General features: G+C 38.7%; 1 protein-coding gene across 14 annotated transcripts in view; it reads right to left on the bottom strand.

The window, feature by feature from the left end:
* The window catches only part of HS3ST5 (heparan sulfate-glucosamine 3-sulfotransferase 5), a 199436-nt gene that overhangs the window by 151391 nt on the left and 21964 nt on the right, over window positions 1-26081 (bottom strand). For 2 of the 14 annotated variants that reach the window (XM_087774993.1, XM_087774998.1), the window contains one exon: window positions 4618-4723. The exons of 11 other annotated variants lie outside the window; for them this stretch is intronic. The gene's annotated coding sequence lies outside the window, so the exon portion shown is untranslated. Of the gene's footprint in view, window positions 1-4617; window positions 4724-15541; window positions 15604-26081 lie in introns of those variants that run through there. One more of the 14 variants, XM_087775003.1, reaches the window with a different exon arrangement.

The raw sequence follows: 26081 nt of genomic DNA, 5'->3' as shown, positions 1-26081 counted from the left end.
GCACTGCCAGGCTTTTGGCTAAGGTAGCTATGCCAGTAAAACTTGTAATGCAAATTTGGCCTTAGACTGGTGTGACTTATTCCCTTTCCGTATGGGATTGAACTAATATATGCCCACTTACACCGAGTGACTGTTTAAATCATAGATTGTACCAATATAGCTTTTAGTGTGTACTAATGCACTAATCTTAACGTCCCGCCTGCAGGGCAGAATTGCACTGATTTAAATTAAATTGGATTTCAATCTGGCATAGAGCTTTAACACACAAATGTAGTCCTGGGAATCAGCTGCTCTGATGTTCTTACACATAATCTTACTCTGCAGCATCCTCTGTACATGTCAAGAAGCTTACCCTCCTTATGAAGGGTAACCCGTATCAAATACCTCACATTTATCATGAGGAAATGGAGCGTGCACAATGCACAGTTATCATGGAGTTGCTGATGCTTGGTAACATATTGTCACCCCCTCACTTGCTAATATGTCAAAGCTGATAGTTATACTGTGTTAGACACCTGCATGGACGTTAAAAAAGAGTATGTCTAAATACTTCACACAAGTAGGGTAAATTACTCTATCCCAAGTTTTATGTTGCCACTGCCAACACAATTCAGTAGTAGTGTATACTATTCAGTCTTAGAGTTGTGTCTCCATGTTACACTGAAATTACCTCTGTAGCTGCACTATGGACATCCTTTAATCTTCAAGCATAGGAATACATTAATTTTTGACGAGAGATGACATCCTCACTCTGAAGAGCTTCAAACTCTTCAGAGTCATGAAGCAGCTTCCTGAAGAGGTAAGCATCCACGCAGCCCTAAATGAGGGTTAATATGAGAAATTTTTTTTCTTTTGCATGAAGTTACTCTGGAGTGATTTGGTTTATGCCTTGACCTCTGTCTGTGTTCGTATGTCCATGGCTTTATATCAGTGCAAGGGCGATTTCCTTCATAAATCTGGTCCCAGCTGACCCATAAAATACACTGTTAAAATGAAAACAGTGTCCACACACAGATTTTCACCTATTTAGCAAGGATATTTTAATTCCTCTTTTTGGTTTATACCTATGTAACTTTCCTGTGTGGCCAAGGCTAGAAAAGGAAATGCAGGTGGTAGAAAGAATTTTTTCCTTTTTTATTGCTGTGTTCTCTTTTTGAAAAGATAAGTGGGAAGAAGGAATTTGCATTTTTATTTAAAGCAACAAAAGTGAATTTGCATTTTACCAAGAACTGCAGTTTTTTTCTCAATGCCTAATAAAATATTGATATTGAAATAAACAATGAAGGCACTGAACAAACAAAAATTTTAATTAGTGCTGCTAAATGATGAATTCAATTTTCTTTTCATATTTAGAACCCTTTCATATGCTGCCCACTGCTCATTTTGGATTCAGGAAAATTTAGGTTTTTAACTGCTGCATCTAAAACAGAGACATAGCTTAAACAACTGGAAATGAAAAATAAATAAATTAGCTCTCTGCTATCGTGAGCTAGAGCTTCGAAGGCCACATTTCAGCTGCAAAGTGACTAGAAAGGATATCAGCATGGAAAAGAAGGCTCAGTGGGAGAATGAGCAATAGGCAGGGGTGGCTCTGGGAAGGACTCAGGAAGCTTTGAGGAAAGGTTCTGGCTGACAGGAGAGAAGATGGCAATATCTTCTTGTTATCCTTCTCTTCTTCTGAAGGGAAGGATTGGTGTTGGCTGAAGGTGGCTGGTTTTTGTTTGGAATTCCACTATTTATTTAATAATGACAAAGGGACTAAATGGAGACTTTTTGCTCCTCCAGTTTTTGTAGACTGAATTCTACCAGCAGTTTCACCATAATTCCTTAGCTTGTGCTAAAACATGAATCTCATGTTTCCTTTCTCAATGTTAAATGGTCCCAGCCATGCTTTACTTCCAAGAGCAAATAGCAGTGTACAGTCAACCCAGCAAGGCAAAGGGCCTTGATTTTAATTGAGCTTCCTGACTTTGCACTACTGATTCCTCATTTCCAGATCAGTAAGAGCAAAGGGACAGCTCTCCTCCAGAAAAAAATGAATACAGCAGATGATAGATGGGGAATGAATTCACGGAAGACAATGGGGAGCCCAAAGCAGAAGGAGAGCAGGTTTAAATAATGGAGCATGAAGCAGCTTCTGCTGGGATTCCAAAAGGACACTTGCAACATACATGGAAGCACTTTACTTCAAATTAATAAACACTGATATAAAAATAAGGCATTTTCATTAATAAATAAATTAATAAAGCAAGTATTTTAAAGGCATATTGTATGCATTTAATGTCCTCTTGGAGCATGGACTGTACGTTTCATGTAATTCACTTCCTGTACATGTGCAACAACAAAGACAGTGTCAGCATTCATGTTAGTGGTGATCCTCTTTAGAAAACTATTCAAGATTCCAGCATACTTAATATTGCAGAAATGTCTACCTGCAGATTTTAAAACCCTAGCAATTTATGTACCTAAATTTTTCTTCGCCCAAACTGGCACACATCAAGAAATTGATTCTAAAAGGCCTATGTTCAGGACTTCAAAAAAATGGACTTTTAGGCATACTTCAAGCTGGACATGCAAAAGATATCAGAGTTATTATTCAGGTGTTGTTTTTTCCGGTTGCTGTCAATAGTTTTTACATTCTCAATGTGAGAAAAAATTATGGATGCCTGATGTGTGTTTGGGACAAATGTTCTTTTGCACATTTAGTGGACTTTCAGTTTATATTGACCTATGTTGCAGTTTGTGGCCTTCTTTTATTGTCTGTACCCTGAGTTCTTAAGGACAATACTTGTCAACATGCTTAAGAGAAACGAAATAACATGAAAAGTGTTGCCTCTCTTTTCTATTGCAAATCCTATGTGCTTAATAGTGATTTGCTCATCCAATAAAAAATATATTAACTACCAAGCCTACTGTTTGTGAGGACATTATAAGCATAAATATTTTCTCCAGTAAGACTGACACATGACCCCCTTAACAGGCAATTATTTCTTTTTCTTTCACTCATTGCTAGATATTGATACAAATATTTCTGAAAATTTACAGATAAAACCCTTGCTTTCCCTATAATGATATACTCACCTAAAAGAAGCACCTGGTAATCTCAAATCTTGATTAAATTTTCATAGTGCACAGGCTACCAAGTTGGACAGGCAAACGTCAAAGGATCATGTTACACACAGCTTCAAAAATATCCCCAAAAGCTGAGGAGTAGAAAGATTAAAAATAAAGAAGCAAAATAAAAGATGAGAAGAGTACTGGAGACAAAAAAGCAGCAACAGAAGGGGAGGCTAGGATGAAAAAACTCTTCTTTGATCTCTGAAAAAATTAGCTTCAAATAACATAAAATAACTTGTTCGGCGATCATATTCAATGTGAAAGATCTTCAGTTTTTGGCTTTCCAGTGCCTCTTGTTATTTTAACTTTCCTTCTCCTCTTTTATGTTGCCTTTTCTGTGTACCTTACAATTCTTGTAACTTATTTATGTCCTTGATCACTGCATGCAAGGTCAACTATTATCACAGCATCCTCCCAAATACTCCCACTCTGTACTTCACCAAACTCTGAGAATACTGTATAAATGGGACATACTATCTGAATATCTTTGCCAAACAGGGCATTATGCAGAGACAAGTAAGCTGTACAGAGCTCTGAACTCCAGCAATATGCTGAGAGTGCAGGTGCATGATGTTTTTGTATTCAAATTTTCCGTGGACATAGTGTAAGTCAAACTCTGAAGTAAGGCCAAATGAAGGAGCTTCATGAACAGATTTTGTAAATTTGAGAAGTAGTTTTAAAAGTTGCTCATAAACAAGTTGGTAGTCAATTAAAAAATAAAGACACAAAGGGGATTTGGGGGTTATTTTTTGGTTTGCTTGTTTTTCTTTTTCTTTCTTCTTTTTCTGAATTGATGTTGTGGAATAAAGATCTTACCATTGCATGTCATCTTAGTGTAAAGTTAAAGAGGTCTCCCTGGATGGCAACAGACCTAGCAGATGATGGCACCTCAACTGCAAGCAAGACTATTAGGAATTAAGGGCAGATCTCAGGGCACATGTGATCATTCATATTATCCTTAATGTTGTTAAACTGAGGAGCAGGAAACTAGGAGACTGAATTCAACTCCCAGAGCTTTATGTATGTATGTATCCATGTATGTATGTATGTATTTATTTTTAAGGAGCAACCAGTGTATGGTGCCTGACCTCTCCTAGTCTCTTTAGATGCTAGTACAACCTCAGAATTGAAGGAAACCTGCAAATTTCAACCTTCTGGATTTGCTAAGACATTTGTGCAGAAAATCACTTCCTACATGCTATTCCCTGAAAATCTCACAAGAGAGCTGTCTGGGGAGAAGTATTCCCCTGAGCAGTATAAAAGCATATGCCTTGAATACATATTTCAGGGAAGGGAAGGGAAAATGTGCTAAGCATGTAACAGTGCAAGTCAGGCATGACTAGCTAGATCCCTCCGATACTAAAGGGAAAAAAAATGACCTATAAAAATTATTTGATAATTAGCTAATTGCTGTTATTTGTTGAGATCTTCAACATACAGGACCTTCTCCAGGATAGCACTCCATAAATCAGTTACTTGTATTAAAAACTGGTCACCCACCTGTTAAAATCTCTAACAGTCAGTTGGAAGAGAAAGGGAACCATTCACTGCTCCAGCCAAGGAGAGGGCCATGGCAGGGTTGCTGTAGTCAGGAAATGCTGCTGACCTGGTGAAGTGAAGGAGCTTTGAGTTTCAGCTAACAAAGGAGAGTTATGTTTCCTTCCATACATATTTCTAATTCCCCTCACAAAGAGACTGTAACAAGGCCTAGCAGAATAAAACCAACAGTATCTCATGCTGCAGTGAGATAGCACTTCTCCCTATCTCTTCCAAAGTCTGATCTTGAAAGATGCTGAACCCCAATAACTCCTTCAAGCTTTCAAGAAAACAGTGGCTCCTGAGGAGCTCTGAAAAAGCCCATGCTTGGCCAGTCAATGCTCTACATACCCCAATTATCAGGGGAAAGAATGAAGATTTTGCCATATCGAGGAATGGACTTGGACATTTACAGATGAATATGTGTTGTATGGATTATATTATTATTCCTTCTGCAAAGAGAAACAAGGCTAAGTGGCATTAGAGCCAGGAAAATGCACAAGGACAGAAGAACATATAATTCCTTCCCCCAAATACAAGTCATAAATACTCTCTTTTCCTTTAAAATTGTGTAAGTACTTCTATATCATCCATGCAAAGGCTCTGGAATGGACAGAAAGAAGAGGAAAACATTGCCTGCACTTGAAGTGACTTCTTGTTATAGCTGTGTTGCTAGAACAGATGAAAATACAACTTCTGTGTCGGCAAGGCACAACAAATAGGGCTACAAAATCTATTTCTGAAACCTTGTTAAGTTATGTTTGAAGTATGGACTGGAACTTGCAGTGGTATCTAGTTAGTTCCCACACTATGGGCCAGCCTGCCCAGGGTACCCACCTGTGAAGCAACACCCATGCAATAAAGAAAGGAATCCAGGTAAAGTGTATTTTAGCATTGAATAATATATTTTTAAGCATCGCAGCTGAAATCGGTGGAAATTTATTAGAGATTAATCTGGGCTCTTCATCAGTTTGTAAATAACCACTAATTTATGAGGACATTGCTGGCTGATTTAAAGCCTGACCTTTTCTTTCTTATCCTCTGAAATACCCATTGACATTAATAGGAATTTTGGGTATGCAACAATGCAGGATTGGGTCCATAATACTCAGGCATAATTGAAATATTAAAAGGTTATTCCAAATATGTAGTGCTCTTGACTGCAAAATTCTATAAGTAGAAGTACTTGGAAAGCATTTTGATTGTAGCAAATTTACTACTTGCCGCCAGTGATTTATTTCATGCCCTAATGCGCTAAAAGGTCAGTAGCCTAAATTTATCTCAGCGCTTTTCAACAGGTTATGGCTTCTACAGTGTGTTCATACATCAGCTACCTTTGGATGCTAATGTTAAATCTAATCTCCAAATTCTTCAAGTTAATGGGAATTCCTTTAGATCTGAACTTTGCCTTTTTTTTCTCCTGTTTCAATCTGCACATAAAATCACCTTGCAGCAAGATGTCATATTCTCACTTTTTGCCTTGTTTTGAGCTGCAACTAACAGCTTTTAATTTGGAAAGACTATCTCTGAGTTTGCTGTGCCTGACTGGTTTCAGCTCAATTGTTTCCCTAGCCAACAGAGCATTTCATTTCTCCTGAAGGTCACCGCAAGCTGCCAAGGCATTGAAACACACCAGCTTTTCATTCATGCTGCAATCTAATGTTGCACTACCATTAAGATAAATGGAAGCAGGCATGTGTGTATGACTTTTTCTATCAACAATTACCAAATTTATTATAATACAAAATAAATGAGGGCATCAGTGAAGGAGCAACTGGTAATAAACTACCCTCTTCGACTCCAACCCTTTCTTCAAGTCAGTAGAAATTAATCCTTTCATTACAGTGTTTTGACTGCATGCTGATAATTAGTTGTATAAATTACACCATCGTGTCATCTGCTTGTGGAAGTGGTTCTTCCAACTGTAGCACAACTAGTTGCAATAAGCCGGTCATGCAGTAAGCTGCATGGATCCAAACTATCCCATAAAACAAACACAGTGGCCATCTGTTGGAGGAGGGCAGCCATTAACTGTTTTAAGGGCCTGGATGTGGTCCAATATTGTTCATTCTGCCACCAAAATGAAATGACCATTTTAGTCAACAATATGCATTTTAAAACTGGGTCATCATGTGTCTCCAATGTCTGGGTTGTTTGGAATCAGTACATACAGTGCTGACTCACACTGCTAAAAGGCAAACTACTCTAGTCTGTTTTCAAGCTGAACTATTTTCAAGTTTCTGTGCTCTCGAGTTTTCAGCATTCCTTTAATCTGACAAATTGTTTAAAATTTTGTTAAGACTCAAATTCAAATTAAAAATGTGAGAATAGAGAGTTTTCCAAAATAGACTTAATTCCTTGACAGCCCTACTGGACATTTCACTGAAGTAGTAAAATACAGTGGTCAATGTTGACCATAAGAATGAAGAATCTATAAGAATCCACAATAATATTCGTATTTAGAAAAACTTAGATAAGACAGACAAATTACGAAGTCTGTACAATAGTTACTCCAGTTTATTTAAAATTGTTACTCTTTTTTTTAAAAAAGACCAAACAAGGAAGGAGTTTGTTTCCTTGACCTTCCATCTTTCCAGTTGAATATTCTATTTAAGGTTGGACTTTTTAGTGAATTTGGAGATTTTTAAGGAGTTCTTGGTTCTCCTGCTGCAGTGGTGGCAAACCCATTAACTAGATGTGAGAATATCATAATGTAGGCACAACACTGCAAGTTTCCTCGCAAAAGCCTGCCAAAAGGCATAAAATGGGTCTATCAACACCTTTGCTGTTTTACAAGCGCTACCTTGGGAAGTGTTGCAAATTATGCCTAGGTTTCTGATAGTCTTGTCATACAGATAAATACTTACTACAATCAAAATCAATTAAGTTAATTTTATTCATGGTTTCAGTCAAAACTAAATGCAAATCTCAAGCAGTGAATAACTAGCACATTGCATGCAGTCCAAAATGGAAAACCTTGGCTGGTAATTATTGATACAAAGTAGAGAAGAGTGACTTGTTTCACACAAATACTTTCTTGTATTCGTTCCTTATGTAAAACTCCAGATAATTAAATGTTAGATAAATACTAGAATGTATTTATCTATATAAATATGTATTAAAATAATATATATTAAATAATATATATATATATTAAAATAATATATATTATAAATATATCTATAGGTATTTATCTATATATCTACAAATGTTTGCATTTGAATTTCAGGCACAGAAACTTGGAGCAAGCTTCCATGTCTGAACACTGGTACTAATGTACTTATAAAGTAAATATTTAAGAAAAAAATTAACCTCTTATGGGGTTTTGAACTATCAAAGCAACCATATTACAGATGCATTACTTGCTGTAATGGGCTAATTAAAAAATTCACCAGTGGAACTGGTCTGGTCCTTACACAACAGTAAAGTCACCTTTCTTATCTGGCTGAAGTTCTGAAATGGAAAAGGAAGCCAAATTGTATATAATCACTTCGGGTCAATTTCTCAAAGCATGAAGAAAACCTGCTCAAGTACACCTAGTCCAGAAGAACAACTCCAGATCATTCTTTTAGCTTTTTCCACAGAGGATTTACTTTTTGGTTAAGCACGCTGAGGGAACAGTGACTTTTTTCTCTTGCCCTTCCAATGGAGTGAGCTAAGGCTGAAGTCTTTGAACTTGCAGAAGAGCGCAACTGTTTCTGACCCTCCAAGAGGGAAGCTTCTTAGCCATCGGCACTGAAATCCTATTTTAAAGATGAAAGTTATACAAAGAGGGGTTTTGATGTCATGCTGCCTCAGGCACAGCGATCTTCTGTAGAGTTGACTTGCAGGTATGTATTGAAGAAAAAATTATCTGAACAGCACTATTTTACCTAACCTATATGGCTAGGATGCACATAGCAGATGTGCAGCTAAAGTACCTGTAGGTTTTTTGACTGACTGTTGGGTTCACTCTGGTGTTCCTACTCTGTATTTCATACAGTTATTTGTACTGTGGCAGTGGCTGAAAAATATGTCATTATAGTATTTTAAAAGCTATTTTGCTCTTATTTTGGGCAACCTGAATTGCTGTCCAAATATGAACTAAATCCAGAACAGGTAGCAAACATGCCTTTTTTTCAATGGCTTCACTGTTGTATGAAAAGAGATGAAAGGAGGAGAATAGAGAGACACTGATCTCACCAACTCTTTTATTTCTGTGTGTGCAATAGCTGGAAGGGGCAATCGTTTAGTGACACATTCATATCTTTTCAGAAAATAAGTGAACCAATTGTAAGTAACCTTATAGTGGACACCTTAATGTCAGCATGGACATTTGATTGCCATTAAATAGAAGAAGAGCAATTACGGTAGCTGGAACAAACTCAGTACCAATGTAGTTCTAAATTCAGTTTAATCAGTGTCTGATCTGTGCTGCTAAGATATTTCAGCCCCACTCCTTCTATAATCTTCTCTCTCAAAAAAGAGCAGTACGAATGAGTATCTGATTCACTGGGATTCCTAGTTAAGTGATTGCCTAAGGTGATGACTCAGATTAGAAGTCTAACTTGGAAGAGCTGCTGGAAGATTGCTTTCCCTCTTCCCGCTGACTATAGACCAGCTTGCTGGTGGCTGAAATTAGCCTTTGCTTAATACTCCCCAAAATGACTGGCTGTATGTGGGACTGGCATATTTTGGATGTGTCATGTTTACTAAATGTTAGCCAAATAAGACAGAACTGGTCCACAACTCAGCCATGAAGCATACTTGGAGGAAAAGTCACCTGCTGGGCTCTACAGAGCTACCCGGACACCCCGTTTCTTTTTGCTGCTTTTTCAACTTTGGCCAAAGGTTCTGCTCCTGCTGCAGAGCCAGCAGCACAGTTCATACAACTGCTTCCTAATCCACCAGTGATAAAATCAGCTTAGTTCAGACTAGCAGTTTAAGCTGTTTAAATAGCCTGTTTCACTCTGCCCCAGAAGCTGGCTAGGGACTTCTCAAACGCATACCACTTGGTGGGGCAGTGACAAACGTGGAGAAGTGAGCGCTGTACAGTTTTCACCCCTGCACCAGGAAGAACCTGTCTGCTGTCTCATTTCCCTCTGACCTAAAGGTTCCATCATCACAGAGATAACAGAAAAAGAAAGAAAACCAGAAAAGTGTTCCTATTGTTACGCAAAAATCCCAAGCTCCTATCTGAACTTTTACCTCATACTATCTTTTATTCATCATATTCTTGCTCAGCAAGAAGCAAGAAAAATCAGAAAGCTCTCTCCTCTAAGGATTTGTTCTCATTAGAGTTCAGTCTCCCGGATAATTAAAGAGCCCCAAGTGCCAGACAGAACCCTGTTTGCAATAACTGATCTTGTTTTGGTTAGTTCCTCAGCTCTTCTAGCCAACAGGAACACAGCAGGTACTTCTTTCCATTGTTGTTCTACAGTATAACAAAATTAGAGGTAATTAAACCTTCCAGCTGAATCAGCATAAGTGGCCTGGCATATCTCCTGTTCCTGCCATTTTAATTGCCTAAAGAAACCTTCAATATGTGCAGGAACTTGTTCCTCTCTCTTTGGACCCTGGTTTGTAACAGTAATAGTGTGGATTATACTGTTTGACCAAAATGACACAGCACTTGAGAGTTATCAGTAACCTAACATGATAATAGTGTAGTAAACTTGTTTCTCCTGATGTCCTGCTGCCTATGAAAGAGTTAACTCAGAGAGAAAACATAAGGTAAAAGAGCAGGGGCAGCAAGTTATGAGGAATCTCCAGGATAATGCATGTGATGTTATGTTGGTTATGTATTAGAGATTCCCCCAAAGGAATTTTGCAATATTTAGCAATAAGAGCAAACACCATTAAGGGCTTGGCAGAAGATGAGATTTTCTGCACACCTCATAAAAAATCTATTAGACACAATTGAATGAGATCTCATTTGTTTTTTACTAGGCTACACTCTCATCGCACTGAGTTTGCACTCCACCTCGTGCTGTGGTCCACCAAAAGCTTAGTAACTTCATACTGAAATGCACGAACCCTAGGGAAATCTCAGGTCAGCTGGAATAGTGTCATGTTTCTGTCCCACAGAGCCACCTCCCTTGCTCTGACTTTAGCCTGGATCATTTTTATAGATTTAATGTACACAGCAGTCAAACGGTCATGCTGGAGTAATTGAGGAGACAGTGTAATCTGGTGGAAGAGAGAGTCCAAGCAGCTGGGAACAGGCTTACTGCTTTGTTATAGACAGCCCATAAATAAGCTAAAAATAGGGAGGTTGTTTTACCAGCAGAGATATCTGTTGGACTGACAGAGTAAAGGCAATCACTGACACAACTTCATGCACAGGGGAGGAGTGGCTGGAGAGCTGCCTGGCAGAGAAGGACCTGGGGGTGCTGGTTGACAGCTGCCTGAATATCAGCCAGCAGTGTGCTCAGGTGGCCAAGAAGGCCAATGGCATCCTGGCCTGTATCAAGAATAGTGTGGCCAGCAGGACCAGGGACCAGGGAGGTGATAGTGCCCCTGTACTCGGCACTGGTGAGGCCGCACCTTGAGTACTGTTTTCAGTTTTGGGCCCCTCACTAGAAGAAGGACATCGAGGTGTTGGACCATGTCCAAAGAAGGGCAATGAAGCTGGTGAAGGGTCTAGAGCACAAGTCTTATGAGGAGCGGCTGAGGGAACTGGGGTTGTTTAGCCTAGAGAAGAGGAGGCTGAGGGGAGACCTTATTGCTCTCTACAGCTACCTGAAAGGAGGTTGTAGCGAGGTGAGGGTCGGTCTCTTCTCCCTAGTAACGAGCGACAGGACGAGAGGAAACGGCCTCAAGCTGTGCCAGGGGAGGTTTAGGTCAGGTATTAGGAAAAACTTCTTCACCGAAAGGGTGGTCACGCATTGGAACAGGCTACCCAGGGAAGTGGTTGAGTCTCCATCCCTGGAGGTATTTAAAGGACGGATAGATGTGGTGCTTGAGGACATGGTATAGATGGACTTGGCAGTGTTAGGTTAACGGTTGGACTCGGTGATCTTAAGGGTCTTTTCCAACCTTGACAATTCTATGATTCTATGATATGCTGGCATAACCGCGTCTTCAACAGGGCACTATGCTTACACAGGGTAGAAATCAGGATCCCCCTGAGCACAACGGCACAGCTTTGCCACACTCAGAAGAGCAGGGGAGGCTTGGTGAGCTATAAAATATTCCTTTCTAAGGGCTTGTCTGAACACAGATGTTTATACTTACAACACACAAGTCATATAGGTATAACTCTTCATACGAATGCTCTCATGGTGAAGTAAGAAGGGTTGTTTTGGGTTTTTCTTGTAGTTTTGTGTTTTCTGTTTAAATTGGAAAAAACCACACACACAAAAAAACAACTTAAAGCTATTAAAATGAGGGAATTAACAAATTGGATTCAGACCTGTAGACTTATGTCATTTAAAACCCCATCCTTGCTTACACCAGTTTACTTTCCCTAAGCTGACAAGACCATAATGCTCAACAATCCCACTATGCTTTGACTCAAGCGAAAGCTGGTGGACTCAAAATGGTGTGAGAAATGTGCTGCTGTGAGGGATGCTGACCCACCTCTTCTCCAGTGCACAGAGCAGCATACACCTTCCTCCCTCAATGCTATGAAGAACTTCTGTGAACTTTACAGAAGGTTACAGAACCAGGTATTGCCTGGATAGCATAAAATGAATGTCTTGAATATGCAAATCCTGCTATATTCTGTAACTAAATACCTTCAAGAATTAAACATGGCAGTTTCCTGATAAGTAACTGACTTTCTCCCACCCACTGAAAAGGAAGAGATAAAAGCTCTGTATAACATATGTCTGGATACATTCAGGTCATACATAGTGACAAAACACAATATGCCAGAAATTATTAAGTAGTTTTATACCATTCGGTAGAAATGAAGAGGGGAAGTCATAACATTTTGGCACACATTCAGCTAGACAGCACATCTTTATTGAATGGATATACATACCTGATAAGTGACCACTCAGGAGACCAGTATAAATTGGCTGTATAGCAGAAAAGGTCCTCAACAAAAGGTCAAATGAACTTGTTCCAAAGACCACATGGGGATATTTTTATGTGGTCACTTAAGAAAAAGGTCGTTTATTGGAGGTGAGTCATAAGGTTATCAAAAAGCAAGAATATAAGGGCTGATTCTTCCGAAGGGCAGAAGGCCTTCTCTAGTTTTACAAGGGTTTGCTGAAAAAGCTTTACACTGCGGTTACACTGGTAAATCCTAACCATGGAGACAGAGCAACAACAAAGGAGTTCCATTCCAGGAATAGAATAAGCTGTACTTGCAAAATGGCTTTTTTTACTGTTTTAGAAGCATTTCTACATCCAGGGAGTTGCTATCATACTTATGTCAGTCAGGATGGTGAAAACATCTCACTCGTCCCCAGCCCAGCTATGTCAGCAAATTGTTTTAAGGGCAAGCATGGTCTAAGTAAAGAAACTGTCAGAGACCTTTTTTTAAAGTCTGCTTGTTTTAGTAAGACATATTGGAAATTATTTCATCTTTGTTGTATTAGATTTTGTTTGCAAGATGTCATTATAAATTATCTTTGGATTTTAAGCAATTCCTACAGCTGTCCTTCTGCTTTACCCTGTCACTCTTTTTCTGTCTTTTTCCCACCCCCTCCATAACAATGTGCTATCTCTGAAGGTAGCATTCATTTGTGGGAAAAGACACAAATAACAATGTTCAACATTGTACAAGAAAGCCAATCGTATCCAGGGCTACATAAAAAGAAGCATGGCCAACAGGTCGAGGGAGGTGATTCTGCACCTCTGCTTTGCTCTGGTGAGACCCCACCTGCAGTACTGCATCCAGCTCTGGGGCCCCCATCACAGGAAAGACATGGACCTGTTGGAGCAGGTCCAGAGGAGGGCCATGAAAATGATCAGAGGGCTGGAACACCCCCCCTATGAAGAAAGACTGAGGGAGTTGGAGTTATTCAGTCTGAAGAAGAGAAGACTCCAGGGAGTCCTTATTGTGGCCTTTCAGTATTTAAAGAGGGCTTATACAAAAGACAGAGAAAGACTTTTAACCAAAGCTGTAGTGACAGGACAAGGCACAATGGTTTTAAATTGAAAGAGAGTAGATTTAAATTGTCCGCAAGGAAGACATTTCTTTACAATGAGGACAGTAAGATACTGAAAGAGGTTCTCCAGAGAAGTTGTGGATGCCCCATCCCTGGAGTCTTCAAGGTCAGATTGGATGGGGTTTGAGCAATCTAATCCAGTGAAAGATGTCCCTGCTCATGGGAGGGAGGTTGGACTAGATGATCTTTAAAGGTCCCTGCCAGCCAAACCAAAGAGAAAAAATATATTCTCAATTTAAGGTTTACATGCTAAAAATTACTTGTATAGCAACTCTGTACAGAAGTGGATGTCATTAATTAATTCCAGCCACTAAATTGAGATTCCTAATTTGAGTAAATGTAAACATAACAGTACGAGGTTTACATTTGATTTGGTCCCTCCAGGTTTTCTTTGTAGTTAGTGGAGGTACTTGTATGGCATGTTTCGTCTATTCCTAAAGTAGACATTTGAAACGGGTCAAATGAATCATACCCTAAAAATGTCTCTTTCTTTTCTTCAACTCCAAAGGCCATCTAACTGAAATACTGTAGATGTTAAAAGTTAGGTGAAATGAATTCCAATCCTACTATATATAACCACCACAATGTAAAAGACAACAATAAATAGAAAGAGAGATTTGCTCACGGAAAGTGAGAAGGTGATTTGAGCAAGCTTCATAAATCCATCTGTGACAACTCAGCCTCAGTGGATAACCATAATTACTTATAAGAACTAAGGAGAATAATATCCTATTTCTTTACTCACTTGCTTACTCACGAATGGAGGAAAGCAGACAGGAAGATTTACCTTTGCTTACTAACCAACCATGCTTATAAGGTCTGTGAGTCAGCCTGATACATTTCTTTGTCCATAACACTTTTGCATACCGCATGTGATCAGTGTTCCAAATTCCAGAAAATATTATATGGGCAGAAATGTATTGATTTTTCAGAGAAAAAAAAAGTGGAAAACATGTAAAGAAAAAATCATATCACACATTAAGCCTTTGCTGTCTATTTACCTAAGCAGCTACAAGCACCTTTCCAATCATCTGCAGCTCAAAAAATAGGGCTGATAACATAAATTAATACCTTGCAGCAAAACAATGCTCCCACTTTGGCTTTAACCATCTTCCCAATAGATTTTTATAAGCTGGTGCTCTAAATAATATATCTTTCAGAGAGGAATATAAGATTACAAAGAGGAGAGAGGGAGAAGAAGTTGCCAGAGCCACAGGAGAGAGGAGAACACTTAGGCACAGGTAGAAATTGCACCTTCCATGGAACTGAGAAAAACAGGGGACCCAGCATGGCTGACCATGGGGACCCAAAGCTCTAGGTACATGAGTAGGGGTATGATGAATCTTGATGTGAGATGATCTCCTGATGCAGGAGAACAGAGACACATGGGGCAAAAGGAAACTGGGAATATTAGTATAGGGAAAGAGGGTCTGGGAAGAAAAGGGGGGGACAGAATGTATAGGGAATCACATCAGACAATGAAAAGTGGACACCTGTGATGGGAAGCAATGAGAAGCGAAGTGCAATCAATGAGTCACAGAATCATAGAATACCAGGTTGGAAGGGACCTCGAGGATCATCTGGTCCAACCTTTCTAGCACAATCTAGATGAGATGACCCAGCACCATGTCCAGCTGAGTCTTAAACATGTTCAGCGCAGCGGAGTCAACCGCTTCCCTGGGGAGATTATTCCAATGATTGACTGTCCTCATTGTGAAAAATTTCTCTCTCATGTCCAATCACAATCTCCCTGGGAGTAACTTGTACCTGTTACCCCTTGTCCTCACCATGTGATTCCTTGTAAAAAGGGAGTCTCCATCTTCTTTGTAGCTTCCCTTTAAGTACTGGTACATGGTGATGAGATCACCTCTAAGCCTCCTTTTCTTAAGGCTGAACAAACCCAGCTCTCAGCCTATCCTCATACAGCAGGCTTCCCAGACCTTGATCATCTTGGTGGCCCTTGTCTATAAGGAAACAAAACAAGCAAACAAAAAGTGATGGACTACAAAAGTCCCTGAAATAGAAAGGAAAGGTTGGTCAATACACAGGACTCATATGGGTTAGGGACAGAACATGAAGTCAATAGTGAAAGCGCTTTACAAACCGGTAGAGTTTGAGGAGGGCACACACTTTTTTCTGTCTTGGCTCAGAGTTTCCACAGGGCACATCTACTCTTAAGTCTTTAGAGGGGTATCAAGAGGTTAATTTAACTTTAGCATATTTATCTTTACAAATCTTAATAAACACCATGCAGTTAAACAACATGTTTCTTCAGAAGGCTGGTGACAATGCGAGCAGTTGGGCATTTTGTTCTCAGGACAGTTGACCAACTTTTTGTTTGTTTGCATTTTTTAAGAGGATCTATGAGAGACATAAAATCACACCTATCATCGATATCAACTGCAGTGTCCTCTCAGTAGCTAAGGAGGTTATTTAAGTGGACATAAAATATGCTGGTCTAACCTCAGTAGAGTAGAACTTCAGTTTAAATCCTTAAGCTTAGTTTAAGGATTGCTAATTTTCTTCGGAAAATTAATTCATATTTTGTTAGAAAAAAGCTTGTCACAAATTATTCATTATGGATCTAATTCTCACTCAAGGTCTTACCACTGAGTTCAGTGAGTAACAATGCAATATTTGGCATATGTTGCGTTGTTTAATATGATCTAGCTCTTTGCAACCATAAACTTTTTTAGCTTAAGGCATGTAAATAAGTATTTTATAATCACTTCACAATACAAACTCTGCAGCACCTACAAGTTAAACTGGGCTTACATTCTAAAATGGAATAATTTAAATTTTGTTGTTTTCTAGGGACTTACACATCATCTGTGACCAGTTTACAAAGGCTTTGTTTGTTATTTTTCCTAAGCATCAGCCAAACAAACTCACCCTGGCTTCTGAAAGCCAAGCTGTGCTCTTTCCTTTTCACACATCATCATCAGTAATAAAGATTCTGAAGGCGAAATTAAACCCCAAGATAATGCTGGGCCACCCCACTGTCTTTAGATTACGCCTGCAATAGAATTACATAGATGTAATTGACTGGAACTTAAGTAAATAGTTCTGCTAGAGAAGAAAAAAAGAGATAGACTCGGCCTACTCCATATTACCTAAATTGGTCTACAGTGCTACCAGAATTAAGATAAGTCTAGATTTTAATTCTTCAAATGTTTTCTTTAATTATTAAGGCTTTTTTTATTGGACTATCTCAGTTAAATTTAATCATATACAACCACATTGAAATAATTTCCATAAGAATTTCATTTTCTAGAAGCAACAAATGCATTCATCCATACATATGTCCGTGATCTATAAGAAGCCTGAAGATTAATTGTGAAATTTCCACTCTTTTGGGTAATTATTGTGATAAAGAGAAATTAACAAACAATTTTAAGCACCAAGTTAAAATAAGTCTAAATCATCAATTTTTTTTTTTTCAGAAATGCCCTCAAATAAACCAATTAAGGAAAAGAAAAATTGCTTTTCCCAACAACTGAATGCTAGAAAAAATGTTAATTTGCCACTTTTTTCACATAGAAAGGGGAGGAAAAAACACAGCTTTCTGGAACTCTACTAACAATTGCACTGCACTGGATAAAACTATCAACAACTTCAGTGCTGAACTGAACTATAGCACAAGCTATAGTTCACATCCCATCCCGCTCCTCCTCTCCCCCAAAAGAAGTATACATTTCTGTCTAAATTTAGCTATGTAATCAATACTGTGAGGTGTGTGTGAAGAATCCAGTCCAAGACAATGGGTGAACTCCAGATTTCAAGATAAGAAAGGACAGAAGACAGAAAGCATTAGGAGACAGGAAACTATAATCTTTGACACACGTGGCTTCTACATGGCACTGGGGCTGAGGGCATGAAAGAAAGCAATGATTCCTGCAGAGTTTATGTAACCTCAGTTTCAAAATTACTGAACCCATGCATCTCCTATTCATCTTAACAAAGCAACACTACTGCAAGCGAAGCCATAGGTCTAGGATATCTCCTGATTCTTGCTTTCAAAACACTGTGTATGACCCAGTCCCCCTGCCTCTCTCTCTATGAATGTCTAGGCCATTTCCACCTAAATTAGCATCTTTCTGGCCTTTAGGAAATCCGGAGGCACAGTGACCCTGAAGTATAATTTAAGAAAGAAAAATTTTATAACCTGTTGCTAAGGCAATTGTATACTTCTGTGCACTTCAACATTGTATCGTTGCTGAAGATTTCAGTATGTGTGCAGGGGTACTAATTAAAGAAGGCAGGAAAAAGGAAGGAGGATTACACAGAGATGTTAAATTCCAAAGGGCTGTGCAAGGCAGAAGAGTTTGAAAGATATTTTTGTTTTTCCCAACTAGGCTTTTCAGTTTTGCATTTCACGCCTTATTGCAGCTCCTCCTAAGAAAGTATTATATTTGTGGGCTCTCCAAAGTCATTAGGAAATATTCACTGAACATATTACAATGTCCACTTTACAAAATGAACCACTAAGCCAAGTACAATTCATTCTATAATGGTGGAGGAAACATTGATCTAAGCCTTTAATAATCTTCTGATACCTGTGGCTAATAAAACACAGTGAAAACAAGTTGGTAGCTCCCATCTATTTTTAATAATGGCCACTAAAAAATGCTCCAAGAGTTAACAACCAGAGAAATTTGAGAAATGAAGTGAAAATGTAGATGTGCCAAAAACACATGTTTGGACATAACACTTCAGGTAACATTTGTGTCAGCAGCAAGTAGTAGTCACATACATGCAGTCACTGCCTCTAGACATGTGAGGCAGACATTGAAAAGACATGTCAAAAGATATTGCAAGCTTTTTACTTATTTATTTAATTAATTAATTTTGTGGACAACTACAGACTTAGTTCAATAATGAAAGTAATCACTTTTGACTTTTAGGCTGGCACCTTGGTCACAAAAATGTCCTTTTCCTTATATTTTGGTTATCTGTTGGCAAATTTAGGTTAAAGTGTCGAAAAACTACATTATGTATTCAAAATGAACAGAAAGCACTTTCTCTACTCATAAAATCTATATTTGGGTGGAGACATCCATGTGTAGAAGTTTATTTCATATTTCTTTTGGGATTTTTGAGATGCTACCCAATATTGGAAAAAAAAAAAAAAAAAGAGAAAGAGGGAACTGAGGGGTGATATTACTTCAGGGGGGATGGATGTTAGCAAGTTCCTATAGGCATACAAGCTGTTGCCTCACAGCAAAGTGACCTGAGAGAGGCAGCAGCTCCGAGCCCCTGCTGAGTTCCTCTGGAGCAGGCAGCTTCACACTGCGACAAATTATCACTCTATGAATAACATCATTAAGCAAACTCAGAGGGAAAAAATAAATTGCCATTCAGAAAGCAGCTATTTGCTTAAAAGAAGTGGTAGCATGGTGTACCACCTCATGACAGTTTCTGTATTCGCTGGGAAAAGTTTTCTTAAAAAAAACCCAAGACATATCTACTTAAAATTAGGATGAACTGAGGCAATATATTCAATTTTTTCTAATATCTTAGATTGCTCTATAAGATACTCTGTCATAGCTAAGTCCAAAAGAGTACATAATAAAAGCATATACAATTGTGCTTGCTTCAGATTAAGTACTTTCATAATGCATTTGTAGACTGCATAAATGTCTCTTCCAACTTTCAGTTATTCATACTAATACACAATATTCTGCTACTGTTACTGAATACATAATGTAATATAATGATCACAGTTATCATTAAAACAACTTGCAAAATTCTTACAGAGTTGGCATCATTCAAAAAAGAATGTGAATTACTTTTATGAAACTTTAAAAACTATAGACACATTTTTTTTACATCTTCATAAGACATTAGCCTACAGTGCTTTCTTTACGATAACACAGTAGTTTCACGTAGGGACTTATGGTGTTTTTCCAGTTTAAAATCATTTGCCTCGTTGTCAATGAATACATCATTTTTTTCTTAATGAACAGTCATATACCTAACAGGGACTTTAGAAACTGGGACACTTATAATAGACGGCACAAGAGCAAAGTTAGCCCATAAAAATTCTAGAGAGTGATACTCTTCTTCAGTGTTTATTTACAAACATTTCTGTTACTGTAAACTTTAAAAAGGCTATTTGAAATGAATTGATGTTACAGCATTATAAACTAATAGTTATGCCACCTAAAAATATTGACTGTCTGTCCTTTCCTGTTCTTGAATGAAAAAGATAGCCTGACCCATAGGACTCTCATTCACCTACCACAACCTCTGTATCAAGAGTGAAGAGTTAAAAATGAAAGAAAAAATGCTCAAAACCCTAAATAGGGTCAGACACTGGGTATGTAACAGAAAAATCTCACCATTGCAACTCATTTCCTATACATGATGGTAACATATGACCCAGATAATTATATTCTCTCCTAAACAGATGGGAGAGGAGTGAGGTGTGTCAGAGTGCTGGAACCAGTCCTTTTGAACGTTATACCTTGTGACAGGCGACCCTAGATTGTGCAGCTGGCTTCGGACCCACCAGGGACTTGGGCAGAGTCAGATTCCGGTGGCAGAGTCATGCTCTGGTAGATTATTTCTTGTGTCAATCATACAGGTTCTGTGACCCAAATGAGAGGCCCCTGTGCAGCCGCCACTCTGCTGTGTACCCAAGCTTCCCTGTGCACTGCCTTCTGCAGCAAGGCTCTGCAGATCAGACCCTTCACAGTAATTACTCCTGCCGAGAGGCTAGAGTTTTCAAGAGACTAATGATATCAGGGCTTGATGACACAAGGTCCTTATGTCTATGTTGGAGGAGTACATTGCTCCCTCTGTTGCTATCCTGACAGTGTGAAGCTAAAGCAAGATAAAGATCTGTGACCCTTGCACTGAATGAATGATCCTTCCAAAGGACGACATACCATAATCCATACTTTCTTCGGCTTTTCTGAGCATTGCTTTGGGGACCTTTAGTCAGCAGTTACGACCAATGGGTAATAATGATTTGTAATGCACCTGAGTGTCTCAAAACCCTGATATTAAAAAAAGGCACAATATCATCAGGGATCATGACAGTATTAAAACTTTTGGATAAGTGTCATTGGAGTTTGGGGAGACCGTGCATAGGGGCACTCCTTGCCCCACTAACCCTCCAGCCTGCCGATAATCCTGTCTTGCCGTAGGCTAGGACAGGAGTAGGCTGCAGCATGATGTGGCGTCAGGCCCTCCAATCATCAGGGGTTTACACCTGCTTACCTCATGGCCAAAAAACCACTACCAGACCAGACAAGTGCTATTTTACCTCTCTGAGTGATTTTATTTCCTGCTTACTTTCATTCTCCAAAAAGAGAAGCAATTAGCTTGTGGTGAGCTGTGCTGCCCTGCCACATAATGGCCTCCTACCTTTCTTACCTTACCCTTTTTTCTTATAACAAGGCTCCATCTTCAAACCCTTTCTCCCAGCAAGATTCTGTCCTCAAATCGCTGTCTCCTCAGAGCACTCTGTGAAGGGGAGGCAACAGATGAGGACCAAGACATCTAATTGTCTGTGCTAAAGCAGATGAGGCACCGATATTCCCCAGGATTTTCCAATGCTGATTTAACACTAGCCCTTGCCATTTGGAGACTGACTCAGATAAAATGAGTATATCGGTAGCTCTGAAAATTCAGGTGCCAATGGACTGGCAGCCCGAGTCACCAGGAACATTTTTCAGATCTCTCAGTGATAACTGATCCTTTTGGCTCCAGTATGACCAGGAAGGCTACAGCAACCTGGGCTGAATAAAGCATGGCAGCATGTCAGGGTGGAGAAACCAGATCTCTTACTGAGACCATCTGAAAGCTCCCAGCCAAAGCCCTTTCAGAATTATGCAGTACACCCACAGTTTGGCCTGATTGGCATTTTACAGTCCTGAGACATATCAGAAGCACCTTCTCTCAAAATCACATCATGAGAACCAAACCCACGTGAATCCATCGCTTGTCTAAAGACCCTCGGGTCCTTCCACAAATTCCTTCTTCCTACTCATACCACAGGAAAAGACCCAACAACTTTGGATATGAAGATACTGATCTTCAGCATCTCTTACAGTTGGATTACTGAGTATTTATATTTTGTAAGATAAAAGAGAGTGGGTGAGAGAGAATAGGTTCATTGAGGGCATATATATGCTTTGTTGTCTCCTAAAACATGAGATGAAACACATCTGCATTACTGTATTTTTAGTTTCAGCTCTATTTATACAATAATCTTGTTGGATTTTAAAACTGTAAATTGGTTGTTATGGCTTGCATCACGTATTCTGTATTGCACTGGGGTAATTCTCAGTTATATTATCCAAGTGGCAGGTGTGGGAATCAAGCAGAACGCAGAGCTTGTGGTAAGGGGACTGCAGCAGCAGTGTTTCAGAGGGAGCAGCAGATGCTCTGATCTGCACAGGCCAGCTGTGCCATTCAATAGAAAGCAAAGAGTGTGCAACACCCTGTCTCCCTCCAAGTTGAGAGCACCACTTAACAACCCTGGGCACATCTGTGCTCAAGGACTCTGATTGCTCCTGTCCTCACAGGGGTCAGTAAGGTCACAGGAATCTTCAAATCCATCTTAGTTCATCTTTATGTGATAACATTGCCATGTTACTGTACCATATGTACCACCCATGTCTCATTTAAATCTTGGTCTTTTACATGAAGTTGAATTTACCATGAAAGATCTGATATCCTGCAACAGGTAATAATTGCTCTGAATAACCAGCCTTAGTTTCTTGTGACATACTAACGTTTCTACAATTATTTTTCCTCAAACTTGAAAAGGCTTCATAAAATTAAACTGCAATAAGAAATGCAGACTTTTCTGGAGTGCAACGTACATGAGATACTATATTTGCTACGAGTCTAAATAAAGAACAATCTTTTCATTCGAAATTTTAGAGAAACTATGTAGAATATTAATTAATCAACCTGGAATATAGCCAGGCCACCAGAGTTTAACATCCTTTCTCTTGTAAAAAGCACCATAGCATGTTTTTCCAATGACATGAGAGGTTGAGGGCATTGCAGAATAATGCATACAAAACAAAGTGTCATACTAGGTCATTGTTTCATTAGTCCCTTATAAGAGGAAAAAACCACAAACAAACAAAAAAAACCTAAAGATGCACCACTAGAAACAACTGCTTGGAAGACTTTCGATTTTTTTCATTCTCCAATTTAATGAAAATTGAGTAATAACTGGAAATTAATAATGTAATTTATAAAGCAAAAAGTTGCTTTCAAATGAAGAACTTCTGTCAGTGGAAAAGGCCTATACAGTAGGTATTTCTAACACAATGTATGTGGAAACAAGGGAATTAAAAATAATTACTGAAAACATGTATTACATACATCCAGCATATTGATGAAATACATCTTTCAAATATGCAGAAAAAAAGGCCAGCATTTAAATTCCAAGCATTTTGAAATGATAATAGATCTTCAATATAGATCTTAGATTGACCTCTAGATCTGTTCTTGGTTAAGACTTTTATGTACTCTAGTAAAGCATATAAGTAAATAAATGAGTCAATCTGTATTTTAAAAAATTAGACTACCATTTTAGTAGTATGACATATTACGCAACCACAGACCTATCTACTCTCATACATCTTCTGAGTTGGTTACTACTTCATGAATTAGAGAGGAACCATTGTACTCTCCCAACACACAGAGACTACCAGAATTCCCTATTTCAATAAGTAGAGCTGTCAAATTTGTTTGTTTTTGTTTGGGTGTTGTGTGTGTTTTTTTTTTAGGAAAGAAAAATCAATTCTTTGGTTTTGGTTTTAAAAATGAGAAATTTGCTTGACTGAGTCATATTCTGGAACTGAACATTTGAACAGCTAGTATGTTCCTTCAGATTCATTTTTTTAAATGATCCAGCCGTCTTCTCCACCTCCTCCTTTCTTTTTCCCTTTGAGCTCTTCATACCTATATTGCAGAATTTCAAGCTGAACAGCAAAAAAGAGTTCATACCCTAACATTCAGTTGAGCTTCAGTTCTGAACTGCGAAAATGGACTAATGATAACCTGTTTCCTCTTCAGGATTGATGAAAACTAATAATAATTAGTGACCTGCAAATTACAACAATGAACACTGGAAAAAGCCAATGAGAAAATCAGGACTTCTGTCTTCAAAATAAGGCCTTGACAGCATGAAGTGAATGAGGCATAGGTTCACTCAGTGAACAATGAAAAGAAAAATATATTGAAATGTTGCTCATTAGAGAGCCCATTCTAATCATCGTACCAAATGAGTCAAGATTCCTTTGGAAAAAGTACTATGCACTCATGTAATTGAAGTCTGAATCATAATGCATCCATATAAGAGGGCTGAAAGCAAAGTACCCTGGTTGTGATGTTTCCTAACATTTGAGGTCTTGATTTCAAAACCTTCCGAGTATTTTTAAGTGTTTGCCATTTGTTATATGGCTGCTTATTTGCTTATGGCTTGGTTAAAAGGCAAGTTATTGGTTTAACGTCATGATCCCTGATTTTGGTTTCTTCTGGTTTTGGATGACTAAATAAGGTTTCTCAAACTGCACAACTGAAAGCAGTGGCTATTTTTGAAATCTGTTCTCCTTTTATACAGACAAGCTGTTAGTGCAACCAACAATTATATACATTCCCCATCATTGTAAGATAGTGTAAGATTACACAATACAAAAAGGATTATTAAAAGAGCCAAAATTAGTATACTAATGATTCAATTTGACAGTTTCATTATGTATAATGTGGATAAAACTGATAGAGAACTCCTTTTAAATTACTCCTGCCATGTTCTGAACAAGACTGCTAAACCAACCTAGAATACACTAGCTTATGTTCTTTTGTAATAAATTTATCATAATGGTGCATATGTAAGCAACCATACATTTTTCCTTTTATACCAAATGTTCAGGACAGTATTTTGATCTAATTATATTTCATCTAATTATAGTTCATCAGGGTTAAAATATCAGATTTAATGGTATGTCACGGATTAACAGAATAATTTGATTTCTACAGTGTTAATTAGAATGTACATTTACATGATTATAGAAAGTTATATATGAATTACAAAATTAATACTTAATGTTTAAAAAACCCCTTCTGCCTGTCTCTAAGAGGATCTGTAGACAAATGAAATTATTCAAAAATATGTTTAGATATTTAAAGTCAACTAATGTTTTTTTTTTGCGTGACTATGCTCTACTATAGACATTATAAAAGTAAAAAACTGGTTTATAAGAATTAGTCATTCGTGTGTGACAAACTCAAATATAAACTTGGAGCATCCCAGGGATTCTCCGGCTAATTAGCTCCCTCATCTTTCTCTCCCAGTGCATATCTACTGGCACTGAGGCAGGAATCTCCTCCGTCCCCCAGGTGGACCCACACTGCAGTTCATACAAAAGTAGAACCAGGAGTGCCTGGATGTGTGCGGGTCAAACTGCTTCCAGGTTCCTGTGGTGCAAAACTACACATGCCTCATCACACTGTCATCTTGCAGGCGTGGAATAACTGGCAAGGACTCCACAGCTAAAGAGAGATATTTTCAGGATTTCCTAGGACAGACAAGTGAACAAGGCCATTCCAATCCAGAAAGAAGATGCTAATAACTATATGGAAATGGACTATTCTGGCGTCTTGCAGACCCATAGCAGATGAGTTTATGGTGTCTAGTCAGCTGAAAATGTTGTGCTGCTGGTGGCTGGAGAGACAAGTTATTCTGTGGTGCAGGGTTAGGTGACGTGCTGCTCTGCATTCACATCTGCCCTCAGTATGTGGCCAGAAGAAGATTTTTCACCTCTAACTTCTGAGCTGGAAAAATTATCAGGTACCCTAATTTAAATTCAGATAGTATATACTTTCCATGCCGGAAAGATTGAGTATGTCAAAAACATAATGGTGACAGTCACTTTGCAGGCTGCAGTTGGTCATAGGGGCAGTGGCATGTGACACTATGAACTGTGCAGGAACGTGCAAAATGCTGAAGAGATCCATCATTCATCTGTAGGGACAAGCAGAGATTTCATTCCTTCCCAGTGACATAACCATCAGCCCTGTTTGCAGACTCAGTACAGGAAGCAAGAAAGTCCAGCAATTATTACAGTTGGTGAGGAAGACCAGCAATGGAAAGAAAGTATATTTTATGCATTTTTTTTAAAATGCATGGCAGGTTAAGCTTCTGTGGTAAATGACAGCCCACTGTCATTCCCCCGGGAATGCCACAGTGTGTAGCTGATTATAAGAAACACCCCCATTGTGGGGATAGTTTGATTTTGGATCATTTTAGAGTACTTTAACACATCACAAAAGCAATTTCATGTTTTTTCCTCCTTCTTC

The sequence above is a fragment of the Nipponia nippon genome, unplaced genomic scaffold (genome assembly GCF_047370975.1).
Source record: "Nipponia nippon isolate SJK-2023a ecotype South Korea unplaced genomic scaffold, ASM4737097v1 scaffold_4, whole genome shotgun sequence".
Taxonomy (NCBI): Eukaryota; Metazoa; Chordata; class Aves; order Pelecaniformes; family Threskiornithidae; genus Nipponia; species Nipponia nippon.
This window is presented reverse-complemented; position numbering and strand designations above follow the sequence as displayed.